This window comes from Panthera onca, chromosome D1 (genome assembly GCF_046562875.1).
Source record: "Panthera onca isolate mPanOnc1 chromosome D1, mPanOnc1 haplotype 2, whole genome shotgun sequence".
Taxonomy (NCBI): domain Eukaryota; kingdom Metazoa; phylum Chordata; class Mammalia; order Carnivora; family Felidae; genus Panthera; species Panthera onca.
The window spans coordinates 18,475,754-18,495,384 of record NC_138348.1 but is presented as its reverse complement, the minus strand read 5'-3'; the positions used below and the strand labels follow the sequence as shown (position 1 = coordinate 18,495,384).

At 52.9% G+C, this 19,631-nt stretch overlaps 2 long non-coding RNA genes across 2 annotated transcripts; one reads left to right on the top strand and one right to left on the bottom strand.

The window, feature by feature from the left end:
- Nucleotides 1-5,681: 5,681 nt before the first annotated feature.
- Nucleotides 5,682-11,885, bottom strand: LOC132661670 (uncharacterized). The gene is made up of 4 exons (XR_009602346.2): nt 11,619-11,885; nt 7,972-8,105; nt 7,051-7,137; nt 5,682-6,667 (listed from the first exon to the last, which is right to left on the bottom strand). It is a non-coding gene; the product is annotated as an uncharacterized LOC132661670 (long non-coding RNA).
- A 131-nt stretch (nt 11,886-12,016) lies between these two features.
- On the top strand, nt 12,017-17,803 carry LOC132661669 (uncharacterized). The gene is made up of 4 exons (XR_009602345.2): nt 12,017-12,100; nt 12,941-13,165; nt 14,758-14,947; nt 17,646-17,803. It is a non-coding gene; the product is annotated as an uncharacterized LOC132661669 (long non-coding RNA).
- Nucleotides 17,804-19,631: the final 1,828 nt, after the last annotated feature.

The window sequence follows — 19,631 nt, the reverse complement described above, 5'->3', positions numbered from 1 at the left end:
GAGGGAGGGCAGAGAGCCCTGGACTGGATGCAGGACACCTGGGGTCCAATCCTGTTCCTCACTAGTTACCTTCCCTGATCTTTCAAACGTCCTTAACTCTGAGTGAAGTCAAGGGACGCGTGAGGGGTTTACTCACAGGAAAGTGGCAGCTACTGACAAGGCCCTTTCCCCACGGGCCTCCTCCTACGCAGTCTTGTACCTCAGATCTGTTCTCTGCCTGGCTGCCGGAATGATCTGGAAACCAAAACTGGATGGCGCCACCCCACTGTGTTTAAACCCCTCAGCGACTCCCTGTCGCTCAGAGGATAAACTCTGCAACCATCCTTGTGACCTGGAGTCCCTGCATGGCCTGGCCTCCGCCCACCTCTGCCACTGCTTCCTGAAGCACACCTGCTCCCCGCTAGCCATCGGTCTCTCCATTCCTGCATGCCCCCTGTGCCTCTCCAGTCTCGTTGCATGTGCTGTTTCTCTGGCCTGGATGCTTTTCATCACTGTGCCCTCCGTGGTCAGCTCAGTCTTTGCTTCCTCAGGGAAGCCATCCCACGCTGAGTCAACCCTTCCCTTTACTCACCCTCCCCTCAGAAGCACTGACCCAGGAGTCATTCTACATTTCTGTGTGTGACAATTTCATGGACTTCTCTCTCTCCCACCGGACAACCTGGTCCAGAAGGCGGGGCCCATATCTGTTTGCTTTCACCATTGGATCCCCAGTGCCTAGTACAGTAGCTGAAACACAGGAGGTACTTGGGAACGATCGGCACATGAATGAATGAGTGAATGAATGAGTACAGACAAGGCATTGGTTTCCTTTTGTTTAAGCCATTGGTGGCAAAAGACCCTACAAGTTCTTCAAGAGATGCCACAGGGGTCCCGCCCAAGCACATGGGCGTCTAAGCACAGGGGAATGACATCTCTTGAGGAGAAAGTGCAAAGCCCAGACGAGGACCAGCTCCTGCTCATCTGTTAGGTGGGGATAATTGTAGCATCCAATCATGGGGTTGATGAGATTAAGTAAGAAACAACATGTGTGATGTTTTGCACAGAACAAGGGCTCAGTGTGTGGCTCTGTTCTTTTCAGTTTCTTCTTCCTTCTGTTGACTGCTGATTTACTCCTGGAGTAGATTATCTAGAGGCCAGGCCCGTGGTCCTGAGTTTGCCTGTGCGCCTTCCTTCTTTCCTGCACATTTTGTTAGCCAGGGCTCCCGCTGGCCCTGCTGTTCTGACCAGTGAAGGCACCTGGTGTCCACTGGGAGTGTTCACGGGGAGCACCATTCTGGATAAACAAGTGGATGTGGAAGTAAGGAGTTTTACAGGGAACATTGCTGATGATCTCGCTGCACACTGAGGGGTTTGGCCCTTTGCACATCTCTGCAGAGAGTGAGTGAGCCTAAGGGAAAGGAATCTCTAACGGGGACATTCTTGGCATTTGGGAAACATGAGCCTTGAACTTCAAGGCCTACAGCCTTGGATTTGAATTCTGCCTCTCATACATTTCTCGAGGATTGCCTTTCCAAATACCCTTGGGGGGTTGGGGCGGGGGGGGGGGAGGGGACAACACAACATGCCATCTGCGAACGTGTCCTGTACCTGTGCGTCTCTCTCCTCTAGTGCTCCCTCCTGAGTCCACAGGTCTCCCTCCTTTCCAGCTGCACTCACTGCTGGTCTCCCTCTTTCCACTGTCCCCACCCTCCCCCCCTCAAACCAAGTCTCCACGAAGCAGCCAAAACAGTCACTGTAAGATGTAACTCAGATCACGTCTCCTCTCGGCCAGACCTTCCATCGCTTGTCGTCACACTTGGGTACAACCCAAACGCCTCGCCGTGGCACTGGGTAATAAAAGCTGGTCCCTGCCTTCCCCCGGACCGCATCCCCTCTCCCTGACCCTCATCCCCATCCAGGCACTCCCCTTCTCTCGGCCCCTCAAACCCACAGGCTCATTTGCCGGAAACTTTTTCCCCCTTCACCTGCTTGGCTCCTTCTGGAACTTCCAGGTGTTAGCTCGATGCCCGTGTTCCAGAGAGGCTCTCCCTGACCCGTCCATTGACAGACACGCCCCCCAACCTAGCCTGTTTTGTTTCCGTCGTTATTGCCAGTGGAAAGGATCCTCTCCATTTGGTGGTGGTTTTGTTTTGTTTATCGCCCGCCTCCCCCACTGGAATGTGGATCCATGAGCACAGGGCTGTCTCTGGTAGGTCTTGTCTACTCCTGTATCTCCAGGGGCTGCAAAGGTGCCTGGCCCATGGCAGTTGCTTAACAAATGTTTGTGGACTGAATGAATGACCAACGAGGGGGCAGGAGCAGACAATGAGACCCTCGCAGCAGTGGACTGGTGAGGGTCTGGTCAACAGCTGTAACAAAGAGCCCCCCAAATACAGTGGCTTAAAGTACCTGCCATTGCATTTCTTTTCTCACATAGCAGTCAAGGCTGATGGGGCAGCGTGACCGTCTTTAATAGGTGGCTCTCACGTGACTGCTCTAATTCCAGCCACGTCCCCACCAAACAGGCAGAGGGAGGGCAGAGGGCAGGATCCACGGACCCAGCATTTTAAGGGCAAGACTTGGAAAGACACTTGGTACTTTCGCTTGCATCTTATTGGCCAGAACACAGCCACACGGTCAGACTGAGTTGCACAGGAGTCTGGGACGTGAAGCCATGGGTCTGGTTACAATTATATTACCACGAGAAAGGGAAGAGCAGGTAAGGGGACAATTCCCAGGCTGCCACCAGTACCCAGAGCTGCCCTTGAGGGCTGAGGTGCCTCTTGTTCCCCTTGGGGGACACAGAGTAGACTCTCATGAACGTTGGGGAAACGAATGAGACGGTGAGGTCCAGAGAGAGCCCCAGCCACCCTGATCGAGAAAGCAAACACTCACGTTGCCTCGTCCTTCCTCAAATTCCACTTGTGTGACCTTGGGCAAGTCGCTTGAACTCTCCGAACCTCAATCACTTGATCTCTAACGTGGGGATAATAATAGATTAGTTTACGATATAACTTGCTTAAAACACTGCCTAGCACATAGGAAGCACCCAATCCGTGACAGGTACCAATATTGTTGTTTTAATAGAATTGCAAATAGTTGTTGATGCACTTTGGAACTGGGGATTTACTGTCTCACGGGGTGCCGGGACGCTTATGGGCGGTGTCCTCGAGCACCCCCATGGTGGCGGGAGGCCCCATGTCATGCCCTGCCCTTAGGAGGCCCTGGAGAGTTGGAAAGAGCATGAACTTCAGTCAGATGTTGCAGAGTACGGGTCCCAACGCTGCCATTTAATTACTATGTGATTTAGAGCAAGAAACAAGGCCCAGTCTCTTCAGAAAGGAGGTACGAACAAACTCCCGGTTGCTGGAAGGGTTGATGACACCCATCTGGTCCTCAGTAACGTTCCTCCCCCGGAGGGTCCCATTTGGCCCCTGGAGAAGGAGTCCGTGAGGGGTTCTGGCCCCGCTGCCTCTCTCCGTGCTCAGCTGCTAGGGCCTTGCCGTCTTGGAAGAAACGGAACGTTCTGGGGAAAATGACCCCAGCCAGGTTGCTAATGGCCAAACACCCCTCAGAACTGGGAGGGCCTCCCCATCTCCTGAGTGAAGCTGGTTTCCTCTGGGCTGTCCCTCTCCCTCCAGGCCCTGAGCACAGGTAGGAAGGGCGGGGAACACATAATAAGGACTGGCAAGTAGCTACTGGCTCATGCGAGAACTGACCTATGCATCACCGTGGCCCCGCTTGCTGTTGCCAGTGGAGGGCACTGGTTAAATTCTCTGAGTCTGAGCCGGGCATGGGGTTCAGATCCTTACACCACTGTGTATTGTTCAAGCCCAGGGGGCTGCAGTCACACTGGATTCCATGGAACCCGGGAAGCTTAGCAGCTACGGCCCCTGTGTTGGTGCGGCAAACCTCAGCTTCCTCATCTGTAAAATGGGTGCAGGGTGACTGAACAAGACCACGCAGGCAAGGAGGGAGGTGAGCGTAGCACATGCCCGAGAAGTGGCAACTGGGGTTGTTTTTTTCTGCCTCTTTCCCTCTGGGTACCCTTGCTGTGTTCACTGTGGAAAGCCCTGAGGCCTCACTGGTCCGCCCAGAACAATTTCCCCCACCGGGAAGCATTGTTCTCGGGATCTTCATAAGTAAACACACCCTCCGGGGCGAATCTGCCCAGTGGAAAATACCCACGGTGGCTCCCAGAGACTCTCTTCCCTCAATTCTTCCGACTGGACAGGGGGGAGCGTCGCCCTTGGGTCCCGGCTACCGGGGTGAATTTAGGCAGCGGACTTCCACCAGGGGTCAGCTGGCCGTAGCCCCAGGAGACGATGCTGTGGGACCAGGAGCGAAGCTGTAACTCCTCCCAAACTGGACTGTCACCTCTCTGAAAGGTAAGGAGAGGAGAGGCCTGTGACGGGCAGCCCCTCGAAACCGCGGCAGCCGGCTGAGGTGGGGAGGTGAGGCCTCTCCGTTTGCTGGAAATGAATCCATGGAAAATGCTGGAATGATGTCCCCGCCTCTGGAGCCACTGGGAGGCCGCAGACCTCAGGGGCAGGGTGGGGGGGGGGGGCGGGACGGGCTGTGGGAACACACAGAGCAGACGGGGATCAAACTGACTTTTTGACACGTTTCTGTGGGAAGGCGGCCCTGAGTGTGAAGCCGGCTCCCAGAGCAGCTTGGGACCTTTCATGTGGTGTCTGGGCTGGTGCTGGAGCCCTTCACTGGATGCTGGGGCCCCGGGCGGCCCCGGGCGGGGAAGGCAGAGGGGGGGACGGGAGGGGGCCTGGGGGGGGGCCTCCCACTTCTTTCTACCTCCGGCACCCTGGCGTCTTCCCCGCCAGAGGCTGGAGCAGCCTGGGCTCTGGGCTCAAATTCTGACTCAGCCAGTTCGCCGGCTGTGTGACCTGGGACAAGCCACTTGACTTTCTTGCTACCGTTTCATTAAGGAATGTTGTTGTATTGAAATAGATTGCATATATTATTATTTCATGGGATCAGAACAATCCGGCAAGGCAGAGATCATTAAGCCCATTTTACAGATGAAGAAACTGAGTCTGGAGCCTAAGAAACACCCAGACCGTGAGGGGCACGGCCCAATGCAAACCCACGCCTTTTGCATCCAAAGCCTGGGTTTTTTGTTTGTTTGTTTGTTTGTTTTTGTTCTTGTTACATCCAGAAACCTCTCTAGTTAAGGCTATTGATGGCAACATGACCTACTTTTGTTAGCGAAGCTATCGTGAGTACCTGGGGCACATAGCACACTGCACGGTCCCGGGGTTGGAGCCTCCGGACATTCCCCATGGGGACGGCGCAAATGTCCCCATTTTATGGGGGATGGGGTGACACTGGGGCTCATAAGACCAGTAAAGGGACCCAACAGGGAAAGAGCGTGGGTAGCATGGGCCGGTGCAATGTCCAATTCTCTCCTCTCCATGGTTCCTGTCCTGGAACCGTGCCAAGCCTGGGAACCGTGGGGCTTTGGAGAACACCACTAGAGAGGACAGGCAGGAGGGGCCCACCCTTGGCCTCCCTGAAGCGCCCCCACGTAGCTGGGGGATGAGTCACCCACCCCTAGGGGACTTCCCTAATTGCCCACAGGTATGCAGGGCCCTGCGGGCCCAGCCTCCGCAGTGCTTGACAGAGTCCAGGCCCAAGTGCAGGGAGCTGGGAAGGAAAGTGACTGGAGAGGCTCGGGTGAGGTCAGGGAGGGCCGTCCTCTTTGTGTCACCTGCCCTGGGACCACGTGGGAGGACGGTCAGCTTGGGAAGACAGACAGAAGTGGCCTTGAGATCCAGTTCTGCCACACCAGCTGGGGGACCTTGGCGGACTGAGCGACCCTCACCGAATCTCAGCGGCCACTTCTGAGGAAAGGGTTAATAATGGTACACTCTTCACAGAGGTGATGAAGGACCCCAAATACTGTCTGGCTTACATGGTAATAAGGGGTTTAGCACATGGATACACTCAATATGGGCTGGCTGTTATTGTCGTTGCTGTTACCATCCTTGGGCCAATGTCCAGAACCTTCTGCCGGCTCAAAGACACACACTGAAGGGTGGTGCCCAGGGCTGGTTTGAGAAGTCAGAGAATCACGAAACCCCATTTGGGGGGCCCTGAAAGTGAAGCTTTTGTTGCATGATCGAGGGATGGAGTGGGGAGCTCCCAGTGGGGCAGTCGGGGTGGGGATGCTGGCGGGGGAGCCTCAGCCCTGCCTTCATGGCCTGGCAGAACTGGCCTGCACTCCCACACTCTCATGCAGCGGTCTCTGGGATGGCACCAGAAGCCTAGGGTTTCAAATTATCCTGGGTTGCCCTCGATGCGTCCGCTGAAGGCCACTGACAGGACATGGCCAACCTTGCTGCTGAGGCGTGGTGCCCTCTGGGTTGCTAGAGGACTGTGGGGCTGGTTCACAGTGGGCTTTAGGCAAGACGAGGTCCCTCTCCAGGCCTCAGTTTTACCTTCTGAGAAGTGGGTAGAGGCTCTCTGGCTTTTTCTGCCTCCCTTGGAGGAGCTAAGGAGGACACAGAGGCTGGCCTCGGCTAGAGGGACCCAGGAGGAGCTCCTGGTCTGTTTGGGAGCCACGCTGGGTCCTTCTGGGCTCCGCAAGTTGGCGGCCTTGTCCGCACCAAGGGTGGTCAGCACATTCGAGGACTCCGCCTGAGCTCACACCGCCATAGCAGGCCCTTGCTTTCTGGGAAAGGAGTAAAGATTAATTAAGGTTGTCAGGGCCTAAGTAAAATCACCAATGTCAATTTCCTCCCTCTGGTTCTTGCTGTCAGAATAAATTGGACAGTCATTACCTAATACTCAGCCCTATTTTCCTAATATTTCGTGCATGCTGAAGCGTTGATGGGAAACAGGGAGGGTGAGGCCTTTTGGAGTGGCAGAGAGGGCAAGCCGTGTGGAGCTAAGGGTGTCCTGGCAGAATGGCCTTGCCTCCCTCCACTCCCTGGAATGGTGATCTCGGGAGGGGGCCAGGGGTGGGGCTCTGTCCACACAGGGCACTGTTCTGACCCAAATGAGACAGATAGACCTACTGGCAACAGCTCCCAGGGACCGTCAAGCAGCTGGTACCTTCGGGGACTTTGGTTTCAGACCAGGCTCCAAGGGCCACAGCAACTGGTACCTTCACGGACTCCAAGATAGCCTCAGTTTCTTAATCTGAAAAATGGGAATGAATGAAAGAGCTTCACTCACAAAAGTGGACAGTTTGTCCGTTCCCAGGTGCAGGTATCTCCCCGGGGAACACTCCAGAGACCGGAAATCCTTCAAGTACCAAAATAAGAGCTGAGGGTGCTGATGGTAGCCTTTCAAGGTCCCCCACATAGGATTACGTGCCTCACTGACTTATGGAACCAGCCCTAGGCACCGCCTTTCGGTGTGTGGCCTTGAGCTGGCAGAAGGTCCTGGCAATTGGGCTAAGGACGATAACAACACCACCGATAGCAACCGGCACCTACTGGGTGGATGTATGTATATACTTGTCAGCTGATGACTGAGAGCATTTTGTGAGAGCGTTAATGGGGAGGGGGCAGAGAGAACTCTCTGGGGCGCTGGAAATACTCTATTTCTTGATCTGAAGGATGGATATCCCAATGCATACAAACAAATATTCACTGAGCTGCGCACTTAAGACTTTGCTTCACGTACGCTATGGGTCACCGAAACTTTGGAACAGCAAAAGGATTCAGCCATCGTTGGGATCTGAGTGTTGACCATAAGAGGCTCTGAAATACTGAGAACCAACTGAGGGTTGATGGGGAGTGGTGGGGGAGGGGAAAGTGGGTGATGGGCACGGAGGACAGCACCTGTTGGGATGAGCCCTGGGTGTTTATGGAAGCCAATTTGACATTAAATTATATTTGATATAAAACAAATACAAAAATAAAAACTGAAAAGCACTCTGTGATGCTTCTTCCCTGTGGAGAAAGGGCTCTTGATTGGGCATCACCCTGGGCCTGGCATGGTGTGACAGGGCTCCACAGGCTCTCTTACCTTAACTCCGCTGGTAAGCCCATGAAGCAGGACTCGCCACCCCCAGTGTGGAGCAGGCAGCATGGCGGGAGGGGCGGGAGACCAGGTCTGCAGCCAGCCTCCAAGCTTGGGCAGGTAGGTCTCAGTCTGCACACCTGTGACAGAGAATGATGACAGAGCTGACCTCAGAGGGACAGAATGAGCCACTGCTGGAGGGAATGTCAAGTGGTATAAGCCCTATGGAAACCATACGGTGGTTACCCATAAAATAAAAAATGGAATTACTATATGATCCAATGATTCTCCTTTGGGTATATACCCAACAGAGTTGACAACAGGGCCTCCAAGAGAGAGTTGTACATCCATGTGTACATGATAAACACTATCAAGAATGTAGGGGCGCCTGCGTGGCTCGGTTGGTTGAGCGTTGGGCTTCAGCTCGGGTCATGATCTCGCAGTCCGTGGGTTCGAGCCCCGTGTCGGGCTCTGTGCTGACAGCTCAGAGCCTGGAGCCTGCTTCAAATAGATTCTGTGTCTCTGCCCTCCCCTGCTCGTATTCTGTTTCTCTCTTTCTCTCAAAAGTGAATAAATATTAAAAAAAAAAAAAAAAAAAAAAGAATGTAAAGTGCTTGCCTCAGAGAGGCAAAAAATGAAGGCTAAAACTTCAGCCAAGTGACTCCCCTTCTCTGGGCCTTGGTTTCCCCCTATGCTGGGGGTTGTATGTGTCAGTCCCCCTGCATGGATTGTCCCCACTGATGGGTGCCCCCAAGACCTGAAGCCCCTTGACCTGCAGCTCTCGGGAGTGCCCGGGCATCAGGGATGGACGTGGGCAGTTTTCTTTTGAAGAAGGCCTCTGTGCTACCCTTTCAACTGGAGCCTGAAAGGTTGTATACCCGTACTCTTCAAGTTCACAGCCAGCCCTGAGATCTTCTAACCTTACCAGGTCACTGGGGAGAAGTTGCCTCCATCTGATGGAGGCAGCCCAGGCCACTTTTGGACACAGGAGGACGGTGCTCATTTCTTTTGCACACTAACTTTTTGGAGTTCCTACGTGTGCTGGGCCCTGCGCTGGGCTCATGCAAGGTACAGACAGTATGTCAGGGATGCCACCTCCAGGGAGCACAAGAGCAACCAGGATGTCAAGTCTTGCCCACAAATCTCCATAATCCAAGAAAATAAGTGATAGAGGTTGTGAGGAAGGGATAGAGTGAAAGTGGCAAGGGAATTCTGAGCTGTGGCCACCAAATCTTACACAATGATGTTAGTCTTTGTCAAAGGTCCCTTGAGCTGGAAAGGAACTTCTATCACTCAAGGACAGCAAACTGCCGGAAGACCCCCTCTAGACATTCGGATGGCCCTCTCGGAGTCCCAGGGAGTAGCAGCCCTACCTCGTTCTCTCCCTCCTCCTTTCACCGCTGTCTGGGGACAGAGGACCAGAGAAGCTGGTTGCGGTGGGGGAGGGAGACAGAAAGCTGGAAATTTCAGACTCCATTCACCCCAGCATTGTGACTTGGCAGCTAAGTTGCTTTACTTTGCTGAACCTCCTTCTGCTGATCTGTGAAATGGGAATGCTGTGCTGTGGGCCCTATCTCAGACATTGCCCATGGCATAACTCCACCACACCAGAGCTTAGGGCTAGACACGTCCAATCCCCACGGCCTAGAACACAGCGAAGAGTGAGGACTTACTAGGTATTTGTTGAATAACATGTGTAATAAAATCAAGCACAGGACCGGACCCTGGATGGTGGAAACAATCTTAAAAAAGAATGAAAGTGGAGGGCTCACACTTCCTGATTTCAAAACCTGCTATTAAGTTACAGTAATTAAAACACTGTGGTGTTGGCATAAAGACAGACATATAGACCAATGGAATAGAATAGAGGGCCCAGAAATTAACCCTTGCACATACAGTCAAATGATTTTTTGACAAGGGTGCTGAGACCATTTCATGGGGAGAGGACAGTTTTTCCAAGAAATGGTGCTGGGAAAACTGGATATCCTCATGTGAAAGGACAAAACCGGACCCTTACCTCACACCGTATATAAACGGTAACTCAAAATGGATCGAGAACCTAAACATAAGACCTGAAACAGTTACACTCTTGAAAGAAATCATAGGACAAAGCTTCATGGCACTGGATTTGGCAATGATGTCTTGGATGTGACACCAAAGGCACAGGCAACAAAAGCAAAACTAGACAAACCGGATTTCATGAAAACTGGAAATTTTGTGCCTCATAAGACACCATCCGTAGCGCGATAAGGCACGCCCGCAGAATGGGAGAAAACATTTGCAAATCATCCATCTGATAAAGGCTTCATATCCAGAATATAGAGGAAACTCCTAAATGCAGCAAAGGAATAAAAATTCAAAAATGGGCAAAGGACTTGAAGAGACAGTTTTTCAAAGAGGATATACCAATGGCCAATAAACACATGAAAAGATGCTCATTGTCACTCATCATCAGGGAAATGCAAATCAAAACCACCTCACACCCATTACAATGGCTACTATCACAAACAAAAACAAAAACAGAAAACAAGCCCCAAAACAGAACACAAGTGCTGGTGAAGATGTGGAGAAATCGGAACCCTCGTGCCTTGTTGGTGGGAATGTTAAATGGTATGGCTGCCATGGAAAACAGTCTGCAGGCTCCTCAAAAAATTAAAAATAGAATTACCACAAGAGCCAGCAATTCTACTTTTGAGTATATACCCGAAAGAACCGAAAGAAGGGTCTCAAAGAAGTATTTGCCCACCCATGTTCGTAGCAGCATTATTCACAACAGCTAAAACATGGAGCAACCCAAGTGTGTACCGACTGATGAATGGATTACTAATGAACGTGCACACGTACAATGGAATATTATTCAGCCTTAAAAAGGCAGGAAATTCTGCAATATGCTACAACACGGATGATCCTGGAGGACAATATGTTCGGCGAAATAAACCAGTCTCAAAAATATTGTATGATTCCACCTACACGCGGTGCTTAGAGGGGTCAGAATCAAAAAGCCCGAGAGTGGAATGATGGTTGTCAGGCACTGGGAAGAAGGGAGAACGGGGAGTTTGGGTACATAGAGTTTCAGACTGACGGGATGGAACGCGTTAGGGGGACGGATGGTGGGCATAACCACACAGCACCGTGAAAGTAGTTAATGCCACTGAACTGCACAGTAATAAACGGTTAGGTGGTAAATTTTATGTTGCATGCATTTTAACACAATGAAAAGAAGAAAAAATATCAGGGCGCCTGGGTGGCTCAGTCGGTTGAGGCTCAGCCTCGGTGCAGGCCATGATCTCGTGGGTTCGTGAGTTGGAGCCCCGCATGGGGCTCACTGCTGTCAGCCTGTCCGCTTACAGCCCGTTTTAGGTCCTCTGTCGTTGCGGCTTCCCTGCTCACGCTCTGTCTCTCAAAAATAAACATTAAAAATTAAAAAAAAAAAAATTAAGCATGGAAGAGTGAGACTAGGCGCATCCTGGACATTCTTATGCTTATCCTGGGCGGGACCCTGAAAGAAAGATTGAGACCCTCCCTCAGTTTGGGGTGTGTGATGAGGGCGGGGGGGGGGGGGCACCTCCTGGAAGGGAGCAAAGTTTGAGCAAAGACTGGAAAAGGGAAGGGAAGAACAAGAGGTCATGGAGCCTTGTTGTTTCTCTTCCTACCCAGTATGTGGGTCTAGAACAGACACGGTGTCACCCCGGTCCCCAAGTCCAGAGACACCCGCCTTGATGTGGACATGATACACGCCATGCCTGCCCTCTCCGAAGGCCCCGGCGTTCCCAGGCCTTCACAGTCTTGCTTAATTCCCTCAAATATACGCAGCCTTTAATTTATGGGGACACAGTAGTGGCCCCAGGGTCTGAACTAGAAATCAAAGCAAACAGGCATCATTTGCCATAAACAGGCCGCTCCCCAGTGGGTTCTGAGGCCCAGGGACAAGGAAACCCCGAGATCCTCAGATGGGGAGCTCACAATAGGCGCGGGGCTGCGGTCCAAGGCTCCGACGCGAGGCCCCTCCCAGCTCCGGTCTTGGAGGAGCCTCTGAGCCGCTGGGAGGGGCCGTGGACAATGGGGGGCGGAGTCCACCGGCGGGATGGGGAACAATGGGTCCAATCAATTCCGGAGCCTCCTCACTTGTTCTAAAGTAAGTCCTGGAGGTCTGGGGGTGGACATAAATCCCAGTAGAGAAGAGCGGCCTGGCCTCCCTCCGTTAGCGGGGTTGGGCTCTGGCCCAGAGTACCCATCGCAGCTCCCCAGCGGCCCGCGGGTGTTGGTGTGCTTCTAAATGTTTAACAACCTGCTCCGGAGAGGGTCAGCCCTGGCCTGGAGGGTTTGCTGATCGCCCAAATGGAAAACTTCCCGAGGCCAATTTCAGGCTCCCAAGGCAATATCCCAGAAGGCAGAGCTGGGAAGAGGTCTGCGTCGGTGCACCATAGTGGGGTACTTCCTGCACATGCCATAGATACAAGTGATCTCGTGGCATTCATGATAGTAAATATATGTACTGGAGAGCGCCAGCAGGGGAGGGGCAGAGACAGGGGGAAACAGAGAACCTGAAGCAGGCTCTGTGCTGTCAGTGCAAAGCCCAATGCCAGGCTCCAGCCCTCGAACCATGAGATCACCACCTGAGCAGAAGTTGGACGCTCAACCGAGTCCCCAGGAAGCGATGAGTTTTGATTGTTACCTTTGTTTTATTTTTTTTATTTTTTTTTTTTTATTTTTTTTTTCAACGTTTTTTATTTATTTTTGGGACAGAGAGAGACAGAGCATGAACGGGGGAGGGGCAGAGAGAGAGGGAGACACAGAATCGGAAACAGGCTCCAGGCTCCGAGCCATCAGCCCAGAGCCTGACGCGGGGCTCGAACTCACGGACCGCGAGATCGTGACCTGGCTGAAGTCGGACGCTTAACCGACTGCGCCACCCAGGCGCCCCTGTTTTAATATAATGTATTTAACTGTGTGTCCATATCATTGAATTTTTAAGGGTGAAATTCCTGAAAACATGTCGGGGAGGTTCACGAGTTGGAACAGGTTTGTATGAGTTGGTGTGGGTCCAGCACACCGCCGAGCACAGGGGACCTGGGCTAGGCCCATCGCCACCTCCTCTGCAGCCTCTGGATGACCGTGAGCAGCATGAGGCCTTCTAGGGGCTTCGGCCCCCTCAGCTTGCGGGGCCTGGGGACAAGTGAGGCCCCTGATACCACTTGAGGTGAGGGAGGAGAGACGATGCCAGCGTTGCCGTAAGTGGGGCTCTAGCCCGTGATACTTCTGCCTGGGCACCGTGCTCCTCACTCAGGCTCCTCCTAAGGTGGGACCCTGCCTGACCCCAGCCTCCTCTGGCAAACCTCTGCTCCCCCAGCAGGGTATCTGACCAGAGTCCCCCATTATCCTGGCCACCGAGCGATGGGTAGTTCTCACAGAGGCAAGGTTCTGTGGCTTTCTCATTGGGAAACCCCGTGGCTTTATCATCGCTGGGCTCCAAGATGTTTCTGGTACGCCGTTCTGCCCACACTGCACCTTGCCTGCCTAGGACTACAATGAAAGCTCACACATTTATGGCCTGCTGCCTAAGTGCCAGGCTCAGGGCTTCCACAATGTGAGCCCACGTGGTAGGAGCCACCGTTAACCCATTTTTGCAGAGGGACAAGCCAAGGCACTCAGAGTGGTGAAGCCATTTGCCCAAGGGCATGCGAAGCATATGTTTCGAGCCAAAGCCTGTTTTGAAAGCAATTATTTTAGTTTATATTTACTAAAAACAGTTTTGGTGTGTGTGTGTGTGTGTGTGTGTGTGTGTGTGTGTAAGTTGGTGCACAACTGATCTTGCCCAGATGTGCCCATGGACGTCCCGGGTGGAGGTGGAGGGACGGAGAGAAGCTTGGGGATGGGCAGAATGGCCCACACATGCCAGGAACGGAAGTTGGCCTGGGGGCAAAAACACACGGAAGGCATTCTGGTTTTCTCCTTTGGTCTGCTCGTCACCCGGGATCTGCTCCCTCATTGGGGGCTGGTTCCTAAAATACCTCAATGCCAGGTTTGAGTCCTGGCTTCCCCACTTGCCAGCTCTGTGCCGTTGGGCAGGTCGGTCAGCCCGAGCCTCATCCGTGGAAGGGTCCGCACAGTTGTGGTCTGTTGTAGAGAACGGGGCAGAGCGCTCACTCAGCACCGTGTTGGCTCTTTATTGCTACCATTCGTCTTAGGGCCCCGGTGACCTAGGCCGCAGTCACCATGGCCCTGACGGTACCCTTTTCGAGGCTCTGGCCCCTGTCGCCACCCCCTCTCTGGCACCACTAGCCGCCTGCCTCTCTGGTCTTTTGCCAACAAGATTCAAACCCCCGTCTGCGTGCATGGGTCGGAAATGTTAATGGAGCTCTCGGGGAGCGGCGGCTGGGTTCCCCTGCTCTGGGGCCGCCTGGTTATTGGCGGCTTAAGTGCTCATGTGAAACGCCAGCACCTCACACTTGCCAAGCTGTCCCCAGTGCTGGATGCTGTGTTTGATCATGTTGAAAGGCCTTGACACAGACCATCCAGGTCTGGAGGCCAACAGGGGAAAGCGTGCCGAAGATCAAGCATCGACAGGGCACTCCTGGGACCCCAGCCCAGCCCAGAGCATGGCCAGCAGCCCGCACCAGCCTGGCACTTCTCACCAGACACAAACCAGGCCTGGGAACGGGTGAGGGCAGCCAGGAAGCCAGCCTGCCCGGTGCCACAGAGGCTGGGGATCTCCAGGACTGTCCCTGGACCTCCCTCCTCTACAGCAGCCACGCTGGCCCCTGCCTCTGAGCCCACACTCTTCATCCACAGGGGCCGGAGCAGTGATGGGAACAGAGGGGATCAGCACACCTCTCTTCCCCAACTTGGCCCCAGAGAGACACCCTCGCCGCTCAGATTCTCTGATGGGGACCCTTTGACAGCTCTGTAACGCCACAGGCTTAGCTGCATCATCCTCACAACCACCTCTGGGAGGTGGGGGAAAGTCCCACTTCACAGATGGGTAAGTGGAGGCCCAGAAAGGTCCAGTGGGTCAGCTGTGAGCTGCAGTCCCTCCCCTTGATCAGCGTCTTCTGATTCACGGCCTGCTGTTCTTGCAATGAGGCCACCGCGGTTCCCATGAAAGTGACTGGGTGTGTGGCACTAGACGGAGGGAAAATTTCTTCTTGTCCTTCTTCCATAAGGGCTATGGCCACCCCAAGTCTGGCAGCTTTACAAGAACAGGCTTGTAAACTCAGCAACACCCCATAACCCTTTTTATGGGGCCTGCTGTGGTAATGGACATTCATCAGCTCTCCCAGACTAAGCCTGGTGGGCCCTGGGGGCGAGAGGCGAAGGGGAGCCAGGCCCGCCCGTCTGTGCAACCCTCTAGCTGGGTAAAGGGTCCCAAAGGAGGGGCAGAGTCCACATGTTTCTGAACAACGCCAGGACTCTCAGCCAGGGGGCGCTGTACAGCCAGGGCAGGGGAGGGAGATACAGAGGAAAATCACCCGTCAAAACACCAGCGTGGGCATCACCTTTGTATCTACCCAGAAACGAGTGAGCTGGGAAGAGGGGAAACGTTGTCTCCAATTCAAATTCCCAGGCTCCTCTCTAACCTCTTGATTCAGAATCTCCAAAGGTGGCCCCAGGACCGTGCGGTTATTAGCCCTTGATGCAGCTAACATTGTACATCCTCTGCTTTAGGAAGAGGCAGAGGGTAATGGCGGGGAAGTGAGAGCTAGGTCAGACACCTAGATTGTCCATTTCCTCGCTCAACAAACCCTTGCTGAAATCCGGCCTCGACCGTGGACAGGGGAGGCCACCCTTTGCTTCCATGTGGGTAGGTAGCGTCTGCCTCCACCCTCACCTGTACAATGAACTTGGCCACTCTGCTCTCCTCCATCAAAGGAGAGGAGAGTCTGCAGTCCCTTCCAGCTCAAACACCTTACGATTCAAGCAGGGTGTAGCCGATGAACCAGGATTACCTTGTAATCCTTTAGCTTCTTGGGCTATTAGGGGACTGAGAGTAGACCCTGGAGAGACCTTGGACCCAGGGCTCCAGGCCAAAGAGCTTTCTCTTCTTTACATCTGCCCATTCTTCCCAAGGATGGGAGCTCGTGCCCTCTGAACCAGGACAGCCAGAGCATGACGGTCCCTCCCTCAGCCAAAGCAGAGCTTGGGAGGTCCAGCAATGCAGTTCTGTAAGGGCCTCGCCTGGATGCCTTGACTTAACCGTGATCTTGAGGCCCCCCTAAGCAGTAACATTGCTTATTGGGTTCTCGTTTTGTTTAGTCTCATTTGGGTTTTAAAAGTTATGTGCAGTATATCTACATGTTTTTAAACCATGAGTGATGCTGTATTTGGGTAAAAATGTTTAGATCAATGCTTCTGAACTTTTAAAATGTGTCTTAACTTTCCCCATCTGTAAAATGGGATAATAATAGCAGAGCTGACCTCAAAGGCCTGTTGGGTAGATTAAATGGCATGATACATATAAAACATTTAGAACAGTACCTGGGACGTTGTAAACATTCCATATAAGTTGTTATTTAGGCGACACTCTGCCACTTTGTCACTCCTGAGCACAATCCGTGTCCTTGTTTGCTTGATACACTTCCTCAAATCCATTTCTTTTCCTTTTCTTTCTTTAATGTTTATTGATTTATTTTTGAGAGAGAAAGAGAGGCAGAGAGAGGGAGACAGAGAATCCCAAGCAGGCTCCACATTGTCAGCACGGAGCCCGATGCGGGGCTCGAACTCACAAACCGTGAGATCGTGACCTGAGCCGAAATCAGGAGTTGGAGGCTTACCTGACTGAGCCACCCGGGTGCCCCTCTTTTTCTTTTTTCTTTTCTTTTTTTTTTTTTTTTTACCGAAGGAAATTTAATTAAAAAGGAAATGTTATGTCATTACTGTAAGTGGAAAAATAGTATCAATTGCATAGAGAGACTACAGCAGTAAAAAGTAACACAAAGGAAACAAAGCCATGTTGTTAAAACCTAGGCAGATCTAGATTGTGGTGGTAGTTACCAGAATCTACCAGAACCTGATACAATGGCGTGAAACCATACACACACATTGTCCACAAAACCAATGTCCATCTCCTGGGTCTGATTCTGTACTTCAGTTAGGTAGGACGTATGCACCGGGTGACGAGTCCGTGAGACCTCTCTCGACTAGCTTTGCGACCTCCTGTGAATCTCTAATTTTAAAACAAAAAGTTAAAAAAAAAAAAATCTTCGGCAAACGGGTGCTTTCTCTTAGCCTGAGGCGGAGTCTCTCCATTTAAAGAGGAACCAGGGGCGCCTGGGTGGCTCAGTCGGTTAAGCGTCTGGCTCTTGATTTCAGCTCGGGTCATGATGTCGCGGTTTGTGAGTTTGAACCCCATGCTGCGTTCCGTGCTGACAGCATGGTGCCTGCTTGGGATTCTCTCTCTCCCTCTCTCTCACTGTCCCTCCCCAACGCACACTCTTTCTCTCCTAAATAAATAAACATTAAAAATATTTAAAATGATTATTAAAATAACTTAAAAAAATTTTTTTAATGTGGCCACTTAAAAATTGTAAATTATAGATGTGGCTCATACGCGTGGCTCCCATTATGTATCTATTGGACGGCAGCTCTGAGAGCCTTCGGCAGATTTCCAAAGGGGTCTCGTCTGTGACTCACAAAATGCTCCAGCTTCTCCAAGTTAGTGGTGGAACTTTGTGCTTTTTCAGGTAGCTGCCTGGATCCCGCTTGGGGAAGGCGCTTATGGGCTCTCGTGCGCACAGATGGGTGCCTCCCGCCGAATGTCCATCTCCTTCCCCAGTGGCTGCCCAGCCCCCATCCTTTGGCTGAAAGGCGCTCCCGAGAGCACAGGGCTTCCTGTCCCTCTGCCCCATGTGATTTTCATTTGTCTAATTAAAGCTAATCTGATAAAGGCAGGAATGGCAGAGATGCGTGAAAGCTCCAGTGAGCACAGGTCATGGCCTGATCTAAAGAGGGGGCCTTTGTCTCCCTCCCCCCCCCACCACCCTCCCTGGGCAGCGGCCAGCTGGCCAATGGGTCACCCAGGGGAGTGGGCAAGGGAGCCAAGACCGAGGAGGGGGCTCTTCTGGGACAAGCTGGACTGACATCACCGTATTTACCATTTGTAAACCAACCAGAAAGAAACCGAAGAAAGAAGCTAAAAAATGAGAAAACTCTGAAAATCCCAGGAGAAAAGCCCTGTGAAAAACAGGAAGGCTCAGGCAGCTCATTGTGGACTAGAATCGTGGTCCCTTGTCACCTTTCTCTTCTGGTCAGTGGCAGCATCTAGGAAAGAGAGAGGCTGGGGCTAGGGTCATGCTCCCAGACAAAGGAGGAGGGTTAGATATGGCTGCCTCCTATCCTATAGCCATGGGCACCGGGTTCTCTCGGGCCTCGGGCTCTACCCAAGTCCAGCCCTGGAGCCAACCCCCCGGGGCTCCCCACAGAGGCACTTCTTCAAGAGCTTAGACCCCTGGAGCAGCTCTCCGACCACAGAGGACATTGTGCCGCCCACCTACCCACTCACTCACTCAGAATGCTGGGAACCGAAATGAGCTGGACACAGTGTGGAACATCAGAGATTTTTCTGTGTTTGCTTCACTTCCACAATTGAAAATCCTCTCCTTCCTCCCGGGTCGGGGGAGACAGTTCAGTTGGGGAAAACCAAAGACGCTGCCCATTAATGAATTAACCAAACCAGAAGTATTTACCCAAGAGCTGGTGTATACCCGGGCCTCTGCCGGGAATTTGACAGAGATGAGAAAGAAAATAGGAGTCCCACTCTCACTGGGGGTTGAACTCACGCACAAGAGAATAAGATGGCCAGACGGAGCGGAGCACAGCCAAGGCTCTCGGGAGAATGGGGAGAGGGCAGAGGAGTGGGTGTCAGGGCAGACATCCTGGAGGTGGGCTTGGGCCGGCCTCATGAAATGAGGGTAAGGATCACGGAAAGAGGAGGACAGTGGCCTGCGTTCTACTAGGGTTCTTATACCAACTCGGTGAGGTTGGCCAACACAATCTCCTCCCTGGGCCTCATCTTCCTCATCCGTAAAGTGAGAGTGGTGAGTGCCTTGGCATCCTTACTGACCATAGCGTCCTAGGATTTGAAGCACCAGAGAGAAGCAGGTGAGAATTCCAGGTGGGAAGAAGCATTGGAACAGTTCTGATAGGACCAAGAAACTGTCGGTGGGTAGAGGAACCACGGCCAGGGATGCTGGAAACGAGCTCCCCAGAGCCGGGGAGAGTGGCCCAGATCTTTCGCTCATTCCAGCCCATCTCAGGGCATGCAAGGCCTATGGCCTCGCCGGGGTCTCAAACAAGTGGCTATATTGTGTGTGCCCAGCTGGGGTGCAGGCCAGGGCGGGTGTCATGGGAACTGCCCCTCTGCTTCTGAGGGGAGAAGGGAGCTCTGGCCTCAGAGGCCTTGCCTGGCGCCTCTGTTCTTTGCCGACAGAGATTTGGCCACTTCCCTAGAGCCCCTCTCTGGCCTTCACCATCATCTTCCCAAGACAAGCAGAGCCCAAGTCAGAGCCGATGTGCAAGGGGTGCAGGAGGGCGTCAGATGTGGATTCTGGAGAAGTGTTCAAGATGACTTCCGCCATTTTGGTTTCATCCATATTGGAGCTCCATCCAGCCACAGGCCCTGTTACGCCAGCTTGGGTTTAACCTCTGAAAACCTGTCAGGAAGTTCACGA